This window comes from Dromiciops gliroides, chromosome 1 (genome assembly GCF_019393635.1).
Source record: "Dromiciops gliroides isolate mDroGli1 chromosome 1, mDroGli1.pri, whole genome shotgun sequence".
NCBI classification, from domain to species: domain Eukaryota; kingdom Metazoa; phylum Chordata; class Mammalia; order Microbiotheria; family Microbiotheriidae; genus Dromiciops; species Dromiciops gliroides.
This window is the reverse complement of record NC_057861.1, coordinates 717,161,905-717,185,169: the sequence shown is the minus strand read 5'-3', so window position 1 is coordinate 717,185,169 and position 23,265 is coordinate 717,161,905. Positions and strand designations below refer to the sequence as shown.

Here is a 23,265-nt window from a genome sequence, read left to right as displayed (position 1 = left end):
TCCATTCTAGTACTTTTGTCATTTCACAAGATCCATCTGATATAAATCATTTTCATTACATTCTAAAAATCAAATGATGTCTACCTAATATCCACCTCTTCAGTTTCTCAGTGATGTCTGTTTATTCTGAAAGTATTTCTGTAGGTTGTGTCCTATTTATCTTGTGCTCTTAGATGACAATCATCATCATGATCATCTATCATTATTATTATTATTATTTCATCATCCTCATCTTTTTATAGGGTACAGATAGAAATGGTCCTAGGAGTATTCATTATCCTGTTATTATTATTTTATATTTGATTTTCTACAGACTAGTAAGGGATGTACAAAATTAAAGGACTTTCATAGTTGATTAGAAATATTAGAGTGTAAGGTAGGCTCATTAAAATCAAGCTCAGTAAGGCTGTAGTTCATTCTTTTACTTTTTCTTCTTCTTCTTCTTCTTCTTTTACTATTTCTCCTTCTTTGCTTCTTTTCTTCTTCCTCCTCCTTCTCTTCCTCTTTCTTCTTCTCTTAATTCGCCTCCTTCATCAGAATATGAAATGGTTGGACTAGATGAGAGGTTCTTGAGCTTTTTGTGCCATAGATCCCTTTGGCACACTGGGGAAGACTATGGACACCTTCTCAGAATGTTTTTAAATATATAATTCATAGGATTACAAAGGAAACTATATTGAAATATTTATTATGTTTATTTAAGGCTTTGTATAAAAGGTTAAGAACTCCTGGACTCAATCACCTCTAAGATATCTTCCAACTCGAACATTTTGGGAATAAGTGTTGTGGCTCCTGTTTGTCTCAACTCCTTTTCTCTGCTGTCTATTTGGCATAAGTTTTAGTCTGACACATTTAGATGTCCACACATTAGCTGCTTGTGGAATTCTTAGATCTCTATAGAGAGGTCAATATTTCTCATTCCAGAAATCTCGAGCAAGGTCACATAAAAATTCATTTGTGATGTCAAGATGACAATATTCCATTACAGTGATAGTGTCAATTTTAAAAACCTAATCCCCCACAAATTAGGAAGGATTTTCAAGGTAAGAAAATGTTTATCGTAAAAGTTACCAACCGTCATAACTGTAACATGATTTTCAATTATAAAGCCATCACAAGCTAAGAGATTAACAGTTACTGTGGATTTTGAAAAAATATATGTATATAACTGTAATGAGGCTCATTCAATGTATCTTGAGAATTCTGATATCTATTTAGATTTCAAATAGGAGTAGCTAGGTTTCCAGTTTCCTTGATTGTAGTTTCTCATGAAATGATAAACTGACATCCTCGAAACACCAATCAGCTTCTGATGATTGTCCCAATATCATCACTCTCTTACATTCCATCTCTCCTTTTTTTATTCTTCACATGAATCAAGCCAATTAAGTACCACCAATTATAACATTTCTCAGAGGACAGGTCCACTACTTTATAGGTTTAATCAGAGAATTCTGAGGGGGCTGACCAAACCAGAAATTCTTACCAATAATCCTGGTGTGTAACCTAATCCCACAAATTGCATAGGAAGTTAGACAACCATCTTTACCATTAGGTACTTTTCCCTCCCCCTATCTGTAATCCAGGAGAAAAAAATGACTCTGGGATTAAAATATTTTTTTCTAAGAATAAGGAATTATGGGAGGCAGAGTCATATAGTAGAAAGAATGCCTTGATTCAGAGGATTTAGGTTAAAATCCCAGCTCTGTTACTTAATAGCTAAATGATCTTGGTCAGATCTTAATCTGTATCTCATTTTTCTCATTTATAATACGAGGGTTTTGAAGTAGATGATGTTTGAGGTTCTTTTTTCTCTGCAACTCTATAATCTTATGATACAATCTTTCTAAGGAAAAAAGACAAAATCCTCTGCCTGCTCCCTAAGGATCTACAAAATCTGGCTCCCACCTACCTTGGCAGTCTTTTTTTTTTCAGGGTAATGGGGGTTAAGTGACTTGCCCAGGGTCATACAGCTAGTAAGTGTCAAGTGTCCGAGGCCGGATTTGAACTCAGGTACTCTTGAATCCAGGGCCGGTGCTTTATCCACTGTGCCACCTAGCCGCCCCTCTTGGCAGTCTTACTTCATATTATGTACTACTCTTTATGGACTATCCGTTTCAGCCAAAGTGGCCTACTAGCTCTTCTTCATAAAGAACATTGAATCTCCCACCTCTGAGCCTTTGTATCTCCTCATGCCTAGAATGCCCTCCCTCCTAGCCTCTCGACTTTAGAATCTTTAGCTTCTCCATGGCACTACTTAATGAGAAAATTAGTGAACAGAGAGACAGAGAAATCATGTCTCCCATTTCCTTTTATACAACAGGAACATGAGTTGGAAGGCTGTTAAGAAATCTGTCAAGCTCCTTTTTCCTACTAACTTACCTTCTCTCTCCTTTCCCAATGACCCTATTCTTATCCTTTGACATTTCTGTCTATATTCCTTGGAGGCAAGGAAGAAGATGAAGGTAAGTTCTGAAACCATCTCACAGAACAGTATTGGATCGGACTTGTATCAATAATCCTCCCATCATTTCTCCCTGTTCTATTTAAAACATTCTCTTACCATTAACACCGTTTATTCTTTTAAGCCACCATCATACCAGATGTCAGGTGGGCTCCTTGACCTTAACTGAACCTGGAATGCCACCCGATTTTCTGCCAGTTTTTCTACAGCTCTTTATTAATAATAATTATAAGCATCATGTAGCACTCTGCACACATGATCACATTTAATCATCACAGCCACCTTGTGAGATAGAGACTTTTTTTTGAGGTAGCAAATAATGCATTGGACTCATAGAAAGACCTGAGTTTGAATGCTATCTCTGACAATTGCTAGCCCCCTGGCTCTGGACAATTTACTTAACCTCTTAATCTGTTTACTCATCTGTAAAATGGGGATATTAGCCTCTACCTCCCTCTTTGTGAGGACTAAATAATTTACAGACAGTGCTTTGCAAACCATAAAGTGCCATATAAATGCTAGCTAATATTATCACTTTGAACCAGACTTGTGACTTACTTTGTATATGGAATTCCCAAAAATAAAACTCCCTCTACCAATATAGATCAGCAATTGTTCTAGAATTGTACTCTTAGAGAATGGCTTGGAACATTGAAAGATTAGGCAACTTGGCCATGGTCATATAGCTAGTACACATAAAAGATAGAACGTGACCCTGAGTTACCTTGACTTCGAAATCAGTTGCTACCACCACATATGCTGTTTTCCACTAAGATAGATAGGTACTATAGATTTTAGGAGCCCCGTTTTATAGATAAGAAAACTGAATTTTGGCAAGATACTTATATATTGAGCTGAAAGGGGACTCTAAAGTCATGGATTCCAATCTCTTCGTTTTACAGATAAGGGAACTGAGGCCCAAAGAGCTTAAGTAACTTGCCCGAGGACATACTTGCAGTAAGTGGCAGAGCTAGGATTTGGATCCACTTCTAGCTCTAAGTCGACCTCTCTTTTTGTGCCCTCAGAAGGCTTTAATATTCCCAATGCAACTGGGGCAAAAAGTCATCTTCCCAAAGGCATTTATCATCATCATCCATCACCACCACCACTTCCAACCTTTTTTTATTTAATCTCCAATTCCAGCAAGCAGCTTCTGCCTCTGCGTTCTGGATACTGAAAACAGCTCGTCTGGTTTTCAAATCACTAAAATAACTATTGGAAAGGTCCCCTAGTAAGTGCTGGTAGTATGACGTGGTGATATCAGTATTGGCTTTGAAGTCAAATTGGCTTTTGAGTTCAAATCCTCCCCAAGAGAACAATAAACAAATGCACTTAACGTTTATTTTATGGGTACATTGCCTCTGATACACAAGTATCTACATATCTACATGGGTGTGTGTTTGTACGTTTGCATAGGGTTTATAGGATCACAAGAAGTGTGCGTCCGTTTGTTTGTTTTGAAAGCCAAGTGCCAGATCCCTTGCTGACAATTCACTGTCCTTCGAGATATGTATGTTTTCCTGTATTTTTCAAAGTGTTTTCTTTTTTGTTTTTGTTTTTTTCCTAAACAATGCATTTTGACCGCTGGGCCAAAGAGGTCTTCCCCAGGAACAGCCGATCTGGCTCCATCGTGCTCTCTGTCTCTCTGCTTCTTGCACTTGCTTTTATGGCCCATCTCTGACTAAGAAAGGGCCAAGTGCCTTCTGCCTCCCCCCGCCCCTGACTCAGTCCCCTTCCCCAGCAGCCGGTCCCCCTGACAAAAAGAGTAGCCCACTGCTCTCACCCCATAGGCGACCGAGCTTGGCCAGCCCTCCGCAGGCAGGGCCAACTGGGCGCGCTCCCTTTGTTACCAGCCCCTCCGTACAGATGGTGCCCTGCCCGGGTCTCTGATGTGAGCGAATGGGAAGGTGGAGGGGGGCGCTGAGGCTAGGAAGTGGGGGAGGCAGGGGGCGGGGGCGGGGGGCTGGGGGCACAAGGCTGGAGAGGGAGGGGGAGCGGCGGAGCAGCCAATCAGCCCGCAGCCCATCAGCTGACCTGTTTTGCTTACACCAGGTGCACGCTGGCTGCGGGCAGCACAAAGCCGAGGGAGAGAGCGAACGAGCGAGCGCGCGGGTGGGCAGGCAGACCGAGGCGGCAGCCGCGGCCCCGTCAGCACCAGCGCCAGCCCCAGTGCCAGCCCGGGCAGAAGCACCCGAGGCCGGCAGCCGCGGGCGCCGCCGGGGCCAGCAGCACCGGCAGCAGACCGACAGTCACATCCCCGCCACCGCGGGCGCCCTAGCCAAGGAGCCTGCGGCTAGACTTGGCCGTCACCTAACTGGGGGAAGGAAGCAGCTGTGGCCGCGGAGCCCCACCCCCTCCAGCCCTGCACCCCCCCCCCCCCCGGCCGCCCCAAGACAACCAGCGGTGGCTCCCCAGCCTCTGTCCCCTCGGCTCCAGGAGTCCCGGTGCAGCAGCTGTTGAATGTGTCGCTGCCTCCCCGGAGCCCTGCCATCCCCCGGGCTCCCCGCCTCTAGCGCCGGGGTCGGGTGCGCGCTGTTGCTGCGGACTGGGTGGCCCGGTTCGGTCCAGCCTCCGCCAGACCTCCCCCACCACTGTCCAACCCCCTCATCCCTCCACGCACACCGGGCGACGGATCGGTCCGGGCTCCTCCGCGCCCGCCGGGCCTCTCTCTGGGTAAGTGCGACGTCCCCTTGGGGCTGGGGACCCGGGGAGGGAAGTCGCGGTAAACTTGGCTGAATGCACCGCAGGAGTCCGGAGGCTCCGGGGACGTGGATCCTGCTGAGGGCTGCAGGGGAGGCTAGCCAGGGAGCAGAGGAGGTGAGAAGAGTGGTACGCCAGGGGTGGGGGGGGAGGGGGCAGCTGAAGGGGGAGGGGTGAAAGGGGGTTCTAGATCGAGACTACTCATAAGATTAGAGAGAAGGAAAATGTATGGGAGTTGGGGGGGGGAAGTGAGAAGAGAAGAGAAAAGATCCCGGCAAAGAAGGGGAGAGCGTTGCGAGTTAAAGAAGAGAAAGGGGGAGAGCGGAACCAGAGAGGAGAGAAGAAAGAGACAGAGAAGAGGGAAGAGGAAGACTGGGTTTCAGGGATGGGGGAGGGAAGTATCAGGGGATAAGGAGAAAAGGGGGATGATGGGATGTGAAGGGGAAGGCAGCAGAGGATGGAGAAGAAAGGAAAAGATGGAGAGGAGGGGAATTAGTTGAAGAGGAAAGAACTACTAAGAAATATGAAGTGAGAAAAGGAAAGAGAGGGAAGGATGAGGAAAGAAAATACCGGCGTTTGAAGAAGGGGAGGTCATGATGACTGCCCTAGTTAATAAGGGGGAAGAGTGATGAGATGAGGAGGAGAGGTTCTGAGCTACGAAGCTGATAAGGATCATAAGAGAGTGTACAGCGGAGTGCATTTTACTCTAGTTAATAGCTGAATCTAAAGAGGGTAGTTGGGGAGCCCACAGTCTAAGGATGCCTGTGATTTGAGGGAAGCATCTTCTAAAGGAGGTGCATGGACACTGCTGCCAACCTCACTCCATCAGGGAAGTCAGTAAGGAAAGTTTGCCAGCAAGTGTCCTTTGTACTGCCCAGAGAGGAGTGCATAGGAGAGAATGCCAAAGAGCAAAATGAGCATCTCTCCTTTGCTCTCCAATTCTTTCTCTAAAGACCTGTTTGTCTGGGTGGGATTAGGTATAAAAATGTCTCTATTGTTTTGGGGGTTGTTTTTTTTTAAGGAGTTCAGCTATTGCTGTTATCATCCACCCCATTGGGTCTGTTTGAGAGACTATGATTACCGAGAAAGGGAGGAGGGGTCTGGCGGCTCAGCTTAGTACCTCGGACTGATTCTTAGATTAGATCTCAATCAAGGGTTAACAGTGCAGCCCTACATTCATGATGCCAGTACATCTGCTTATACCACAATATAATCGCTGAGAGAAACTCACCTGATACAGAAGGGCAGCACTTTGAGAGAAACATTTCTTTTTCTAATTTCTATAATAATCCAATAAAAGAAACTACTCTGCCGAAATAACTTTTTACATGTAGTTTTCTAGAGAAAAAGGTTTTGGCTTTTCCTTTAGCCATTATATTCTCACAATTTCACATCATCTCCCCTTGCTAGAGAGCTTATCCATGGTGCTATTTTGTCGTTTTTATGAAAGAATTAGTTCATTGTGAGGATAGAAAGTTCAGGAACGAAGTTTGAACACCATAAATAGAGAGTCGAAGTGATGTTTGGCTACCGGGAGCGTGTGTGTCCCTAAGTCTCTGATTTGCATGCAAATGTGAGTGTATCCAGGCAGATGTCTTGCCTCATCCATTCACATGAAGGAATTTTAAAAGACAAGGAGTCTTCAGTCAACAATGGTCCTTAAGAAAAGCGAATAAAGGCGCAGTGTGAGTTTTTCTGTTTGGGAATTGTATGGCTTGCTGTCACCTTTATTCAGGAGCCAAATTCTTTGAGTGCTATTGTATTAAAAGCTCGAAAGTAAAGCCCACTCCCTACCTGGCTGTGTGTATCTCATATAATATTCAGACATTACTTTCTGGATCAGCAAATATGGATTTTTATGAAGTAGTGCACACGTTAAGCTGCTTTTGATACTGGCAAGTGGTTTCATCAACATTCTCTTTTCGGATTAGTTAAATGTACTATACAGGTATTTAAGTGAAGGCTATGTGTAAGGCACTGTCCCAGGTGCTGGGAATGCCATAATCATTCATTATAAGAAAATTAAGTACCCAGGGGGTGGGGTCTGAGACCAAAGAAGGTTTCGTGAAAAAAGAGGTAATGTTTAGTGTGGGCTACCATCCCTACATACACACTGAATGGATGGATGAGTGGATGGATGGGTGGATGGATGGATGGATGATAGGCAGACAGACAGAAACACATGGAAAGATCCCGATTTCATATAGTTGTGTAGTTACTAACATTGCTGGTGACCTCCCTAGGAACATTAACCATCTGGCTAAAAGAAATTCAAATCTCGCCTTCGGTTTCCCTCAAAGCACAGCTCCTGTTCCACTTGCCGGGTCCTTCCTCCAGGGGGCCTTTCCTGATTTCACTGCTGCCTTCCCCCACCCCAATTATTAGTACTCCCTCCTTCTTGAAATTGCTCTGTGTGTGTGTGTGTGTGTGTGTGTGTGTTGCATCTTCTCTGACCATCTCCCACATGCCCCCAATAGTCTATAAGCCCCTTAAGGACAGGCTATCCCCAGGACTTTATATGAACTTAATAAATAAATATTTGGTGAATGAATGACTGCCCAATATGTAGACTAGGTAGTGAAATACAGTTGCCACATTCTCAGGTCCCATGGCCTTTCATTGTAAGTGTCTAGGTGTAAGCACCATAGATTGTAGAAGTTTGTAAGAATAGTGCAATTCAGAGGGAGGACAAAGCAAGAGCTTCTCCCCATCTTTGCTAACATTAGCTTGATAGATGACACTCGATGCACTGTTCACCTCGGGGTATTGTGTACTGTCCGGTACAAAGGGTTTGCAGCGTGGGCTGCACGTGAGGCGGGGTGAATACACCTAGTAACATGCTAGCACCAATTGCTTCTCCCTTTGTTGAGCCTCAAACAGTGTCCAAGAGTAAAAGGACCTATTCTATTCACCAAGAAGGGGTTTGCTTCACTATTCTATAGCTTCATTGAAAGGGACATAAAAAAAGAAGACAGCATTGTGTTGGCGGGTTCAGTGTTATGAGGGGGGAAAAACAACAGATGTTAGTCTGCTATTCTACATGTTTCCTTAAATTATTTTGTGCTGGTTCAGTGCCTTTTACCCATAAGTCAGTATTTTCTAAAGGGGAAAAATAAACTGAATCAAATTTAAACAAGAAAAAGTTATAGTCCAGAAATGCTATATCATCAGAAAAAGTGTACAATTGGAGGGGAGGAGGTGGTGCCTTAGAGCTGTGATGTGTATTAAAATAATGTCAGACTAGAGCATTATTTTTGATGTGGAAAATTTGGAGTCTACCTTCCTTATAAACTGAAAAGATATACAAAATAAATTTGACATTTCTAAACTAGTTGATAATCTTATTTTGTTGAATGCTAAGCAATGGAGGTGTTTGTAAAAAAACTCTACTGGCTTAAAAACTACCCCAAAACCCTAATTTAAATGAAAGCCTTCTTCTGTCATAGCTTTGTAGGGCAGCTAGGTGATGATGCTGGACTTGAAGCAAGGAAGACATGGGTTCAAATTACGGGCTTCCAGTAGTTACATGACCCTAGTCAAGTTAATTAGGCTTCATTTTCCCTATCCATAGAATGCGAATAATAATGTTACCTACCTTGAGGAAGTGTTGTGAGGATCAAATGAGCTTTTGGATATAAAATTGTTTACAAATGTGAGCTGTTATTATTACTCTATTTCTAGGAAGTCTTTCTTCAGTGGACATAATTAAGTAAAAAAAATATATAAAGTTTGGAAATATGATCTTACTAAGTGATTAAGGGTAAAAAACAGTGTTAGAAAAGCCAGTCTACAAAATAAAAGAAGAGTCATGAAAGTAGATCCACCTATTAGCCCTACTTTGATATCTTAATTACAGATAATAATAGCTGGGCCAGAGATTTTGACAAATCAAGGGAGATAGGCAGAATTGAGATCACCACAGACCTGGTCTCTATCCCCATGTTGTTGAAGCTAGTTACTTTTTATAGTCATCAGCTATAATAATTAACACTGAATTGTTAAACAGCAGCAATTCTTAACTCTTTGTGTCATGGACCCCTTGGGAAATCCAGCAAAACCTATGGTAAACCTAGTTCCCTTCTCAGAATAATGATTTAAAATGCACAAAATGCATGGGATTACAAAGGAAACCAATTGTATTTGAAGTATAGTTATCAAATATTAATAAACACATTCACAGACCATAGGTTGAGAATTCTTGTTCTAGGATTATAGGATTTCAAGCCAGAAGGATCATCAAATCCAGATTATTCATTTTACAGATGAGGAAATCGAGGAACAAAGAGACAAAGCAACTTGCCTAAGACCACCAGCACTAGTAACAGCCAAGATCTGAGCCCATGGTCTTGACTTCTCCATTAAATTAGATAGAAATTTTCTGCAATTTCAGATAATTGGCTGCTAGAAAAACTTTGTTGATTATAAATGCCAATGAAGAGTCTTCTGGTCATGAAGAAAAATATGATAAATTATAAGGCATGAAATTAATTTCTTTAGACTTTCATAAAGCATTCTTAAAATTACATTTTTGAGTCATGAAATAATAGGCTTTCTCTGGTTCATTTTGAAATTTAATATATGGTTGTTCAAATATTGTATTTAACATTTTTAAAAATGGTGCTGAACATCTATTTTTGGTGTAAGCCAATCTGGAGATAAAACATTCCATTTTAGAATCATATTTCAGCTCTTAGAAACAATGGAACCATCTTTAACTAGTGAATAGAACTTTGATTAATATTTATTTAGGGTAAGGTTTAGCATATGAACTTGAAATTACATTTAAGCAGTTAAAATAGTGCAAAGCTAAATATGTTTGGTCTCATTTGCCTCAAAGAAGCATAGAAAGAAATTTAAGTCTTATGTTTAAAACTTAAATACTTTGGGACTCAGGGGGAAAAAGAGTCCCATTCTAATGATGGTAAAAGATGATGTTTCTTAATTTCTTTGTACATGTTTTAATTGAAAGAAATCCATCTGTGTACTTGCTCTGGTGATACAAATAAGTGTCTTCTCAGGTATCCTCACATAATTATGTGGTTTTTTTTTTCCTGGACTGTTTCCTCAGTGCTTATGACAAGCATTTTTTTCAGGAATTTGTGGTTAAGGACCTTTCAGGTCTTTTCCAGATCAGAGATCCTATACTTTATTATTTACTAAAACACTGAATACAACGCCTTAATGAATCTACTATGGTTTCAACTGTTTAAATAGTCTTCTAAAGCTCTCTGAAAAGAATTGGGATATTTAGTTTAAAATTTGATAAATACAGGTGTTAGTAGAAGGCCCATTGATCTGGGAATCTTTCCTTTTGTCCCAGATATACCCCTATTTAGCTGTATGACCTTGGGTGCATCACTGAACCTCTATGGCCCCTATAAATTGGAAAAATGAAGAGATTGGACTAAATTATCTCAAAGGTCTTCTTCTTCCAGATCTAATATTCAGAGATGCTGATGAAAAATGTCTGGAAATGGAACTTTTATTAATGTGACTAATATCAAAGTTTAATTTAGACAGGAGTGAATAGATTTAATACTCTTAAACATTACTACTGAGATGAATGCAAAAAGCCAGATCCAGAAAATGAAATGATGAAACTTGATATCTACACAGGGTCCCAGCAACTTTGACTTTGGAACACTCTAATAAAATGTTCTTGCATCTGCTGAGGATGCTTATTTTGAATGCTATTGCCTAAAAATTATCCTTGTAATGTTATGTTCCTTTCCATTTCCATTTTATAGCTCAGAGCCTGGGATGCTATGTGAAAGCTCTGATTAATATAAATGAGTTGTAATTTTCTGACCCAGGCCATCTCTGTTCACATCTATTATTCTATTGGCAGACATGTGGACTCCACAGCTGTCCCCTCATTTGTGTATGAAATGGACACACTGGTGGCATTTGTAGGTTACCATAGCTACACCAACAATACACGTGTGACACTACAGCCTTCCAAAGTGAAAGGTTTTTTAAAAAAAAAATTGTAGCAGACATTTTGTGGACCTCATACTCAAGAGAATCTATTTAAAGTTTGAGGGGGCACATAAATTAGTCTCCCTTCATATGGGAGCAGAAAATTTTGATAATACAGGGATAGACTAGCAGTGCAAATGTAGAGACCAATAAAGGTTAATCATAAGGCTTCAGTTAACGAAGATTTCCAAGGGTCATCTTTAGAGATGCTTAGACTCTACAGGATACTATTCATTGAATATTCATTTTTTAAAAAATATTTGACTTCATATTTATGACTGCCCTTTCTGAAATAATATATTAACATAGCCTTTTAAAATTCAAATAAGGCAAGTGGGAAGGAAGTATTAATTCAGCACCTATCACAATAGAGCCTAAGAGACAAAGCATCTGCTGCCCCCATTAACCAATAAGTGCAAAGAGGGAATCTTCTTGGGGGTGTGGGGGAAGAGCCTTTACCAAGAAAGAAAGGTTGCTTAATTGGTTCCATGTCTATAATTTTCCCCTCTAGAAAAAAATGTTACCAGAATAATAAAGAATATCATTGACCTGCATTGTTATTTCAGTATAGTAATGTCTTAATTTGCATTCAAAATGATCACCATAATCAACTCCTGTGTAGGGAGTTACAATGGTTTGAAATCCATGAACTTTTGTCCAGGGCTTTGTTCCCAGCTCTGGCGCTAGTGCATCAGCCTGTGACCTTCAGCCTGTCCCTTTAAATCTTAGGACTTTAGTTTTCTCCATCTGCAAAATGGGTATTTCTAAAGAAAAAGAAAGTGTAATAAGCTTTGCCTTTCCTAGAGATGTTTTGGAAAGATTCATGGGAACTGTTAGAGACTTTCAAATATTATGGTTTCCAGAAGTTTTGATTGTTCCCCATCTGCTATGTTCATCCATAAGCTGGAGGGAAAAAGGATATCAAACAACCATGATGCTGTTTTTTTTAATATACACATATGTGTATATGCATATGTATGTATATGTGCGTGCAGATTTGTGTGTGTATATATGTAAAATGTGGCATGGTATCAGTACTAGAAAATCGGGCTCAAAGTCAGGAAGATATTAGTTCAAGTTCCATCTCAGATAAATACTAGCTGTGTATATGCATATATGTACACATATGTAAGTATACAAAATAGCCAAACACATGTTTATATATGTGTACACACATGTATGTGTATATCTTCATGTGTGCGATATTTACACTCAATATATGTCTATGTGTATATTACATATAAAAGTAACGTAACTGCTATGTGAAAAAACAAAGAAGTCTCAATTGCCCTGCACCCTGTCCCCCAATCAGTAACACTTCAGGTGCTTTATCTGAGAGTAATGATCTTACTAAACTCCTACCCTGATCCCTACTGAGATCAAAGACATCCATTTGTAAGGTAACTGATGGGGAATAGCATGGTAAAAACAACAGTTTATATAGCAATCAACAGCTTGACAAATGCTTGCAATATTTAATTCAGATCTTTCCAGCAACCTTGTGGTGGACACAGAGCAGGTATTTCTATCTCCTTTCTACAGAAGAAGAAGCCAAGACCCAGAGAGCTCCACCTCAGCAGAGTCACGCAGTTTTCTCATTCTAAATTCAGCTCTATTTTCACTTTGCCCCACCCCCATCTCTGCTGGGATACACTTCCGTGAAACAGAGAACGATTCATTTAGTTTTTTGGGTGATTCAACTCTCAAGCCCTCACTGATGCCAAATAGAAACATGCTGAATCCTATATGTCAGAGTGGTATCTAAAATAATAGCTAGCATTCACACAGCCCTTTAAAATTTGCACATTTTGGGACATATCTCATTTGCTCATCACAACAGTTCTGTGCCCTAGGTGAACTGAGACTTGGAAAAGTTAAGTAACTTGGCCAGAGTCCCACCCCTAATAAGTGTCAAAGAATTCAAAAGCAGGTCTTCCTCTCTCCACCCTGTGGTACTGGGTGGCCTTGAAGGCCCCTAGAAGACACATAAGAGTGTTTTTGTAGCAGGAGTCCATCTTGAACTCCCTGTTAATTAACTTGAATGCTCTGGCTAGCTGTAATAGATTCCTTAGGTTGATTCAGTCTAGAAAATAAAGTAAGGAATGGAGAAGTAGGGGAAGAAAAGAATAGTAAAGAACTAAATAGCTTTCTTTACCTTGCCTCATATGGAATGTGGGCAAACTCTTTTCATTCTTTACTAAGGAGAGAGAAAGATGAAATAGTGAAAAGACATGAGCTTACATTTCAAGGAAATATTTTCTTGATATTAAAGAATGATCCATAATGTCATTGAAAAAAGACTGTACTTGGCATTAGAAGACCTGAGTTCAAATCTTAGAACTACTGTTGACTAGCTTCATGTCTCTGAGCAAGACATAACGACTCTATGCCTCAGTTTCCACATTCGTATAATGCAATATTACTATTTTTGCTACCAAATTTAAAGGGTTGGTGTGAGCAAAGCACTCCAGATGAATGTAAGCTGCTTTTATCACAAGGAATTACCCAGTAAAGTCAAATAGTAGCTTTCTCTGGATATCTTTAGAGGTGGGTTAGATTTTTATTCATCTGAGATAATAAAAGTGACTTCCTACTTAGATGGAGGATCATAGATTGTCAGAGCAAGAAGGCACCTTAGAGAGAATCTCCTTCAGCACTATCCATAATAGAGATCAGAAGATTGACATTATGTGTTGTAAAGTTAAATTCAGATGACCCCTCCAGGTTCTGTCAATTCCTGTAGTTTTGTAATTCCAGGATGATAAGCCATAATATTCTAAAGCTTCAGCAATGGCATGGTACTTTAGAAATCTGCCTCAAATCTTTCTGAATACTGACATCACATGCAACAACTAAATAACTATAAACTTGAGTTTCTGTGGTCAGCTAGGTAAGGGACTGTGAACACAGTGCTAAGGAGGCCCAGATTCCTGGACTCCAACTCCCACCAAAGGGTCTATGAGCCCAGCCTGGTCAGATTGTATCTGAAAACCCAGCTAGTCATCATGCAGATTCATGCATGCACTAAGTTTCAAAGTACCAGGTAAAATGGTTCGATCATTGCACTCCCATTCTTGGTATAAGGAAAACTCATAGGTGATAAAGTGGTTAGAACATTGCACTTGGAGTTACAAAACCTAAGTTTGAATCCTTCCTTATAAGGCACTTACAAGATGCGTGACTCTGAGAAAGTCACTTAATCTTTCTCAGCCTCAGTTTCCTCATCTGTAAAATAAAAATAGGCACCTATTTAGTAGGGCATTGTGAGGAGGATCAAATTAGGTAATATAGTAAAATACTTTGCAAATCTAAATGCCATATAAATCCTAGTTGTCGCTGTTATTATAGTGTATAAAATGTTTTCATTATATATGAGTTGGCATTTAAGTGTCCATTTTTTAATTGTGAATTTCTAAGTAGTACTCATGACTGTATGAATGCATTAGGCGATTGGCTTAATATAAGATGTTTTAAGATATATGGGGGGGAAAATATGTACGGGAGGGGCAGCTAGGTGGCACAGTAGATAAAGCCCCAGCCCTGCATTCAGGAGGACCTGAGTTCAAATGTGGCCTCAGACACTTGATATTTACCAGTTGTGTGACCCTGGGCAAGTCATTTAACCCTCATTACCCTGGCCTGCCCCCAAATATATACACACATATACGTACACACACACACACACACACACACACACATATATTTGAGAAAAGGGTCCTCTATAAACAAAACCCCCCAAAAGTCAAAAGAACCCTAGAGCTCCATTATGACCTTATTCTATGACCTTGGACAAGTCATTTCACTGCAATTTCTTTGTGAGACTAGGTGATCACTAAAGTCCCTTCCAGCTCTGAACTTCTATGATTCCATTATTAAGATATAGTTCCATAAAACAGACTGGCATGTCATTTTATCACTATTAACTTTGGAATCCATTTATTATTCTTACAACCGATAACGTTATTGAATCATCCTTTAAATTTTTTGAAGAAATCATTTAAGTAATAGAGCACTTTTTTTCCAATCACATCTCAGCCAAGTAATTTAAATTACATTTTTCTGAGCACTGTCATGATACTTCAAATTCATTTATGTAGCTCTTGCCTAAAAGTGTCTTTAAATATATAAATCTCAAAGATTTTTGTTGTTTGTTTGGTTTTTTTTTCATCCAGCAGGGAAAAAAATAGAAAGAAGTACCCTTCTCCTTGAGATTATTGTCTTTAACATTTTCAAAGATAAGCAGATGGCCTCTTTTTTTTTTTTTTTAAGCAAGAGGCATACAGAGTGGGTGGGGTGGGGTGGGGTACTGACCTGTGATACCATTGTTTTAGGAATTTTTTGGCCAATACTGAAAACCCTAAGAAAACAATACATTATTATCTTTATTTCTTTTGGAAGGGGGTGGGCAATGAGGGTTAAGTGACTTGCCCAGGGTCACATAGCTAGTAAGTGTCAAGTGTCTGAGGCCAGATTTGAACTCAGTCATGTCCTCCTAAATCCAGGGCCAGTGCTTTATCCACTGTGCCACCTAGCTGCCCCCTCTTTATTTTATTTCTCATGTTTATTTTTGAGAGTAGAAGAAAGCTCATTTAAAAATTCCCTGTCCTCAGAAGAAAATACTAAATACTTTATGGGGCAAGAAAGCTAAGTTCCTACATTATCATTTGCAATTTCAGAAAGGAATATCTGTGCCTAAAGAAAAAAATATATATATCAAGAAGAACACAATATATAAGCACATCTTGCTTTGCTATTATTCTTCTGCACAGCTCCCTGCCAGAGAGTTCAAACTCTTTAGCTTGGGATTCAAGGCTCTACAGCCTGATACCACTCCATCTTTCCAGTCTTCTCTCCATGTAATCTGGCAGCTGGTAACTCAGAACATAGAGCACCTGAGTTCAAAACCAGAATCAGACCTTTCCTAGCTGTGTGACCCTGGGCAAGTCATTTACCTTATTTCCTTAGTTGTACAATGGGTATAATAATAGCACCAACATTCCAAGGTTGTTGTGAGAACAAATGAGATAATAGTTATAAAATAACTTAGCATAGTGCCTGGCACATGCTCAAGAAATGTTTATTTCCTTCTACAATCTGGGTTCCCCATCCCTGTCCTCCACGCTACTCCATCCATGTCTGTGCCTTTCTTTGTGCCATTCTCCTTGTTTGGTATGTTCTTCCTTCCCCCAATTCCAAAGAATTGACATTCTACCTTTTTTTTTTTAACCTAGGAAGTCCAGGTCAAATGCTTCTTCTTCCCTGAAGCCTTCTGGGATTTCTGCCCCAAACCTGCCCCAGAGTTTCTATCACTTTATACTTCTCATGCACACAGGTATCATATTTTTTATATGTGGCCCTACCTGTGTGACCTTGGAAAGGTCACTTAACTGATTTGAGCCTCAGTTTCCTGATCTGTACAAGGGAGTTGGACTAAAAGGTATCTGAGGTCCCTTCCATCTCTAATTCTCTGATCCTATGAGTCTATGATATTGCCCTAATAGACTGTAATCTCAATGAAGTCAGGAATTGTATCGGTAAGGCAGTGTTGGCATTGATCCCCGCACCTTCCTCCTGGTGCTTTGTACATGGGGATGAGCTTAGCCTGAGTTGAAATGAATTGAACTGTAGTTTCCAATAAAAGGGAATATCCATATGAAGTACTAAATTCATGAAGATTCCTTTGTATTCTTAAAATTCAAATCAAATCAACCAGCATTTATTAAGAACCTTTTGGGGCAGCTAGATGGCGCAGTGGATAAAGCACCGGCCCTGGATTCAGGAGGACCTGAGTTCAAATCTGGCCTCAGACACTTGACACTTACTAGCTGTGTGACCCTGGGTAACTCACTTCACTTACACCTCACTGCCCTGCAAAATAATAATAATAATAATAATTAATTAATTGAAAATTAACAAAACCCTATAGACACCATACTGGGTGCCAAAGATACAAAGAAAAATAAACCTGCCCTCAAAGGACTTACAAACTGCTGGGGGAGAAAACACACAAACAACTATGGACATAAAAGATATATACAGGAAAGACTGGAGACGATTTCAGAGCGAAGGCACTAGCATTAAATTGAGGATGACTGGTAAAGATTTTTGACATTTTCTCTTAGTCTCCTCGTATCCTACAGTAGTAGGAAGAAGCAGAAACATTTGAATGCCAACATGTCATGCTCCAACATAAATCTTTCCTTGATGTTTCAATTTCTAGATCAATTAATCCCCTCCCCCCAAAAGGTAGAAGCAAAATATTATTTTTATAATTTGAATACATGTCAAAATGCTTCAAGAGATTAATAATCACAAACATTTGTATACTGCTTACTACGTGTCAGGCACTGTGTTAAGTGCTTTATAACAATTATTTCATTTGATCCTTGCACAAGTCTGGAAGGCAGATGCTATTGTTAGCTTCATTTTTCAGATGAGGAAACTGAGGCAGGTAGAAGTTAAGTGACTTACCCAGGATCACACAGCTAGTAAGTGTCTAAGGGCAAATCTGAACTCAGAGCCACCTTGCTGTCCCAACCTTTTCACTGAATGTCAAGCTATTTAATAGGGGATTATTTAGGGATTTTTGAGCAGTTAAGTGATGCAAGGCAAGATGTATCCAGTCCTTATTGGTGCATCATGCCTTTAGATACTGCCATTACCTTTTGAGAAGGCAAATAATAGGAATTTTAAAAGAAAGTATCTAAGTTCCAAGTAGAATGGTAGCATCTATTACATAATAAAATACTATGTTCTGAATCAAAAAGCATTTTAAGCACCCTCTCTGCTGCTAGGCACTATGCTAGGCATCATGGTTACAAAACTAAAAATGAAACACACTATAATTCAGTCAATAGAGAGATGGCATATACACATAATACATATATGTGTATGTGTGTGTATATATATATGTATATATATATATATATATACTTACATACGTATACAAGTATGTATATAAAGATATATGTATATTCAGGGGAGACACTAGTATCTGGAGGAATCAAGAAAAACTTTCTGGGGAAGGTGGTAATTGAGCTAAGGCTTAAAGAAATTCCAAGAGAAGATGGTGAAGAGGGTTTGCATTCCAGGGATGGGGGCTACCTTTACAAATGTTACCCCATTTGATCCTTACAAGAAATCTGTGAAGCGGATGTTATTATCCCTATTTTATGGTTGAAGAAGCCGAGGCAGACAGAAGTTAAATCACTTGCCCAAGATCATACAACTTGTAAATTTCTGAGGCCAAATTTTAACTCAGGTCTTCCTGGCCCCAAATCCATACTCGACACTGTATCACCTAGTAGCTGCCCCTAAGAGAGTCTTCTACTTTCTGAACCTTTTGTTTGAGGTCTTCAGTAGGTTAATGTACTTCCATAGAAGAGAAATTAGGGAATTAAATCAGAACTTGTGTGTCTCTATAGCCAACATTTTTCCCAGTAAAAAAATATTAGATTTACCTACACACTAGGGTAGTAGACTTAGGGCTGAAAGGGATCTTAGAAGCCTTCTGGTGAAAAACAATTCCCTCATTAATTTTACAGATAAGGAAACTAAAGGACAGAGATGAAGCCCCCAAGTAGTAAGTAGCAGAAATGGGATTTGACCTGGACCTTCTGACTTCAAAACTAGCATTCCTTCCCTTTTACCAACCATTTGACCAGAATGCTGAATGGGCATGTAAATGTAGGTGTTACATGTGTATATGTGTATGTATTTGTGTATGTGTATGTATATATTAAACCTAGATAATGAATATGAATAAAGTATGTATCATATAAGCAGATATATGATACACACATAAAATAAGTAAAACCTAGACAGATGATGAATATATATAATATATATGTAATATATAGATTGTCTTTAAAAATCTATAAATAGAACTGTCTATAAAATTAATTGTAAAGATACAATTAATATGATAGTATATATAATCATATATAATTGTATTTTTTCATTATCTGTTATTGACTAGATTTTATAAATAACCATATATAAAACCTAGACTATATATGTGTGTATGGGCAAGCCACACATTTATATATATACATATATATATATATGTGTGTGTGTGTATATGTGTGTATATGCCTAATACATATTTATGTACATCTATACTATATGTGTGCATTACATATACATATGTATTTACATATTGCATATATAGTCTAAGTTTTATATATGATTTATCCATAAAACATAGATAATCATAGATAATGAATATATGTATATATATGTGTGTCATGCATATATGTGTGTATCCTCCATAATTCTATATATTACAAACCCCAATTCATATATTCTACAATTCTAATAATGCCCCTTAATCATAACTTGTGATTAAACAAAGTCAAAACAGGTCTAGGGACAGACAATCCTGTCCCCAACAACAGTGGTATCAAGAAGTTTCACTTTACTTTGGTTTCAATTGTCCTTGTCAACAACTTAATCCTTTCTCGATTTGGCATTCCCCATACTAGAGGGAAAAAAGTTTGATAAGTAAGATTGACATCAGAAAATGAGTTCAGAAAGCAACACAGCCAAGGAAACGCGATGATCTCTTGACGTAGTAAATCATAGGCTCTTACATGGAGAGTTGGAAGGGAACCAAGTGGCCATCTGGGACAATCCTCTCATTTTACAGATGAGAATCCTGAAGCCAGCCCAGAGGTGTGTAATGACTCACCCAAGGTCATTCTTTTGTCTTTGATTCAACATGATACATAGCATTGGCACTTGGCTAGAATGGTTGGCTTTACTTTTGCTTTCGTAAAAGTGTGAAATAGAGAGTGCACATAGGATAAACTGTGACTTACAGTGCCTTCTGTTATTTTAATGTTCTCAGCTGTTATGTTTGAACTGTTTGATTCCACAAGACCTAAAGTGTATAATCCAAAGTCTACCCTACTAATGCTTAGTATTGGATTTATGGTGCTCAGATCATTGGCAAGCTAAGCCCTTATAACATTGGTTTGTTAGTTTCAAATGTACAAATACTAACATGGAGGGAAAACAGCAATTTCACTTAATTTTGCCTAGAGACACAATTATACTAAAACCTCAGCTAACTAGAACTCAGTATCTGAGAAGCCTCCAGATAATCAAAATTTTATATACTCTACTTTGAATAGAAAATGACAAATTATAAGAAAATAAGCTTATGTCAGGGATTTTTTTTAGTATGCAGTATCACCTAGGATTGTGTATTCAGCCACAGGCCCACAGGTATATGAAATGTATATATAAACAGACTTCGCCTTTACTATACCCTTTCTGGAAGCTATTTGCAGGCATGCCCTGGGCCAGAGGATCTGTCCAATGTGGAAGAAAACCAAATGTATTCAGTATTATAAAGGAACCAATCTTCAAAGGAAAAATGACTTAAGAAAGAGCCTTGGGGGCAGCTAGGTGTTGAAGTGAATAAAGCACAGGCCCTAGATTCAGGAGGACCTGAGTTCAAATCTGGCCTCAGACATTTGACACTTACTAGCTGTGTGTCACTTAACCCTCATTGCCCTGCAAAAAAGCCTTAAAGCCAAGTTGGTTATTCTAAGAGGGTGACATGAATCCAAAGATAAATAATATTTAACCAAAAAGTTAGCATGGGTACGTCTGTGTCAACAAAACAATAAAGGTAGTGTGGTGGAGTGGAAAGGAGTATGCTTTTGAATTAGGAAGTCCTGCATTTAATCCCTGTTTCTAATGTATACTGCCTCAGGTAACTGAACCAGGGCAACCTAGACAAGACACTTAACCTCTAAACCAGTGGTGTCAAACCCAATACTTTGATCACTAAAGGGGGACAAACTTTCAGGGGAGCATTAAAGATGCTAAGCATCCTTGTGAGTCACACGTTAACTTAAAAGACTACACTTTTTTTTTCATTACTACATCAACACATTAAAACCAGCTAAGAACTACATTTTGGACTGCATTTGAGAGTGTTGTGGGCTTGGCTGCACGTTCAATGCCTCTGCTCTAATCCATTCTCTAAGATTATAAATTGCAGAGCAGGTGTGGACTGACATTGGTAAAGAGAGTTTTCTCACTGTGAATTCCCTAAAGCTAAAACTAGGCAACTTTATTATATAGAAATACATTTTGTGTTCATTGGTATTGTGCCATAGAAAGAACACTGGATTTGGAGTAAGAAGAATTATTTAAATCTTGGTTCTGCCACTATGTAGTGTTGGGACTGCGAGCAAATCCCATAATCTCCCTTGGCCTCAGTTTCCATATCTGTAAAATGAGAAAGGTGGACTAGATGACTTTTTTTTTTTTGGTGAGCCAATTGGGGTTAAGTGACTTGCCCAGGGTCACACAGCTAGTAAGTGTCAAGTGTCTGAGGGCAGATTTGAACTCAGGTGCTCCTGAATCCAGGGCCGATACTCTATCCACTGTGCCACCTAGCTGCCTCTAGATGGACTTTTAAGTTTCCTTCTAACTCAGCTCCATAATTCTAATAGCTAACATTTATATGGCTCTTCAAGAATTTTGCAAAGGGCTTCACATGGGTTAGCTCATTTGATCAACAGCCAAGTGAGGTTGGGTTCTAGAGGTATTTCTGCACCCCATTTTTAAAATGAAAAAACAGGTTTAGGGATGTCAGGTGATTTGCTCTCCAGGTCACATAGCTAATTAATGCCACGAGAGGTGGCATTCACATTCATATCTCTCTTAAGTCTAACACTTCTCCTACCACATCATGTACCCTTATTGACTTGTTGATCAACTTCTTTGCTAATGAAGCATTTGCCTCTGTACATCTGCCTCTCACTTTTTTTTTTTTTTTTTGGCGGGGCACTGGGAGTTACAGAATCACACAGTTAGTAAGTGTCAAGTGTGAGGCTAGATTTGAACTCAGGTCTTCCTGAATCCAGGGCTGGTGCTTCATCCACTGCACCACCTAGCTGCCCCCTGCCTCTCACATTTAAGGTGATTTTTTCAAGTGAACATGGATCTGCTTTGGATATTCTCAGTCTAAAGTTTAAACTATCCTTTATCTTCCATTTAACATATTCTTTAAAGAAGTATTGCTGAATCTAGGTTGAAAGTAAAGGCTCCCATTTTAAAGAAATGGAACATTTTATGTGATTTTAAAAAAATAAATATTTTCTGAAAACACTGGCAATTTACTCAGATTATTATTGAATAAAAAATAATTAGGTGATGCAGAACACTATTCATAGCAAAGGACCATCAGATCCTCCAAAATATGATGTGAAAACATGTTTGCTATTATATTAGTGAAACTAACTCTTTTCAGCAATATAAATTTTAATATAATTCCATCTGGAAGCCAAAACAAACATGATGCTTCTTAATGGAACTTGAACTGTTTGGCTTCCAAATCCCTAGCTTGATATTAACTCTTTGTACTGAAATTTTCAGTGCCTTCCATTGCGAATCTATTTTTATTGGTGTATTTGTACTTCCAGGACACTGTACTGATAAATAATTAGAAGCCCTCTTAGTAACTGGTACAATATGACATTTTATTAATATGCCATGGAAATCCTGCACTTGGAGTACAAATATTCAGCAGTAGGCTGTGTGGTACCTAAAATAAAGTAATAAAAATAGGCCTCATAGGCAGACTTGGGTTGTCAAAATAAAGAGTTAGCTTTTGTTTAATGTTTAATCATGCTAGTAATTACAAAGTAATTACTAGACATATTAGGGAAAGAGAATGAAAATTATAGAAAACATGATTAAAATTAATTGATTTTACTACTAAGTATACTATACCACTTTACTTGTTGAGACAAAAAAATTAAGAAATAAATATGAGGAAATTATACATATGCTATTTTCATTTTATTTTCTTGTTAATTTTTGTTCTTATTTTCAGATTTTAAGTAGTGAGAATTTCAATGTCTCCTTTGTAATTCCATGATGGCATTCTTTCTTTTCTCTTAAAAAAAAGAAAGAAATTGGCCATTATATCTGCTCCTTTAAAAATTCTTTTTCTGCCTTCCTTCCACTTGGTTTCTGGAATCAGTTTCTCTTTGTGCTACAGTATAGTCTTTCCAGCTAGGGAAAATCTGGCCATGTCACCAAATTTCAGTTTTAGATCAAACTTAGGGGTAGCTATATTCCTTATATTCTATTTTTTTTCA

The 23,265-nt window shown here is 39.0% G+C and overlaps 1 protein-coding gene across 4 annotated transcripts in view; it reads left to right on the top strand.

Annotated features, from left to right (window-relative positions):
- The first annotated feature begins 4,303 nt into the window (after positions 1 to 4,303).
- Positions 4,304 to 23,265, top strand: part of LRRN1 (leucine rich repeat neuronal 1) — a 222,103-nt gene continuing 203,141 nt past the window's right edge. For 2 of the 4 annotated variants that reach the window (XM_043976650.1, XM_043976651.1), the window contains exons 1-2: positions 4,319 to 4,355; positions 4,517 to 5,137. The gene's annotated coding sequence lies outside the window, so the exon portion shown is untranslated. Of the gene's footprint in view, positions 4,356 to 4,516; positions 5,138 to 18,811; positions 18,830 to 23,265 lie in introns of those variants that run through there. The other 2 variants (XR_006354114.1, XM_043976652.1) reach the window with 2 other exon arrangements.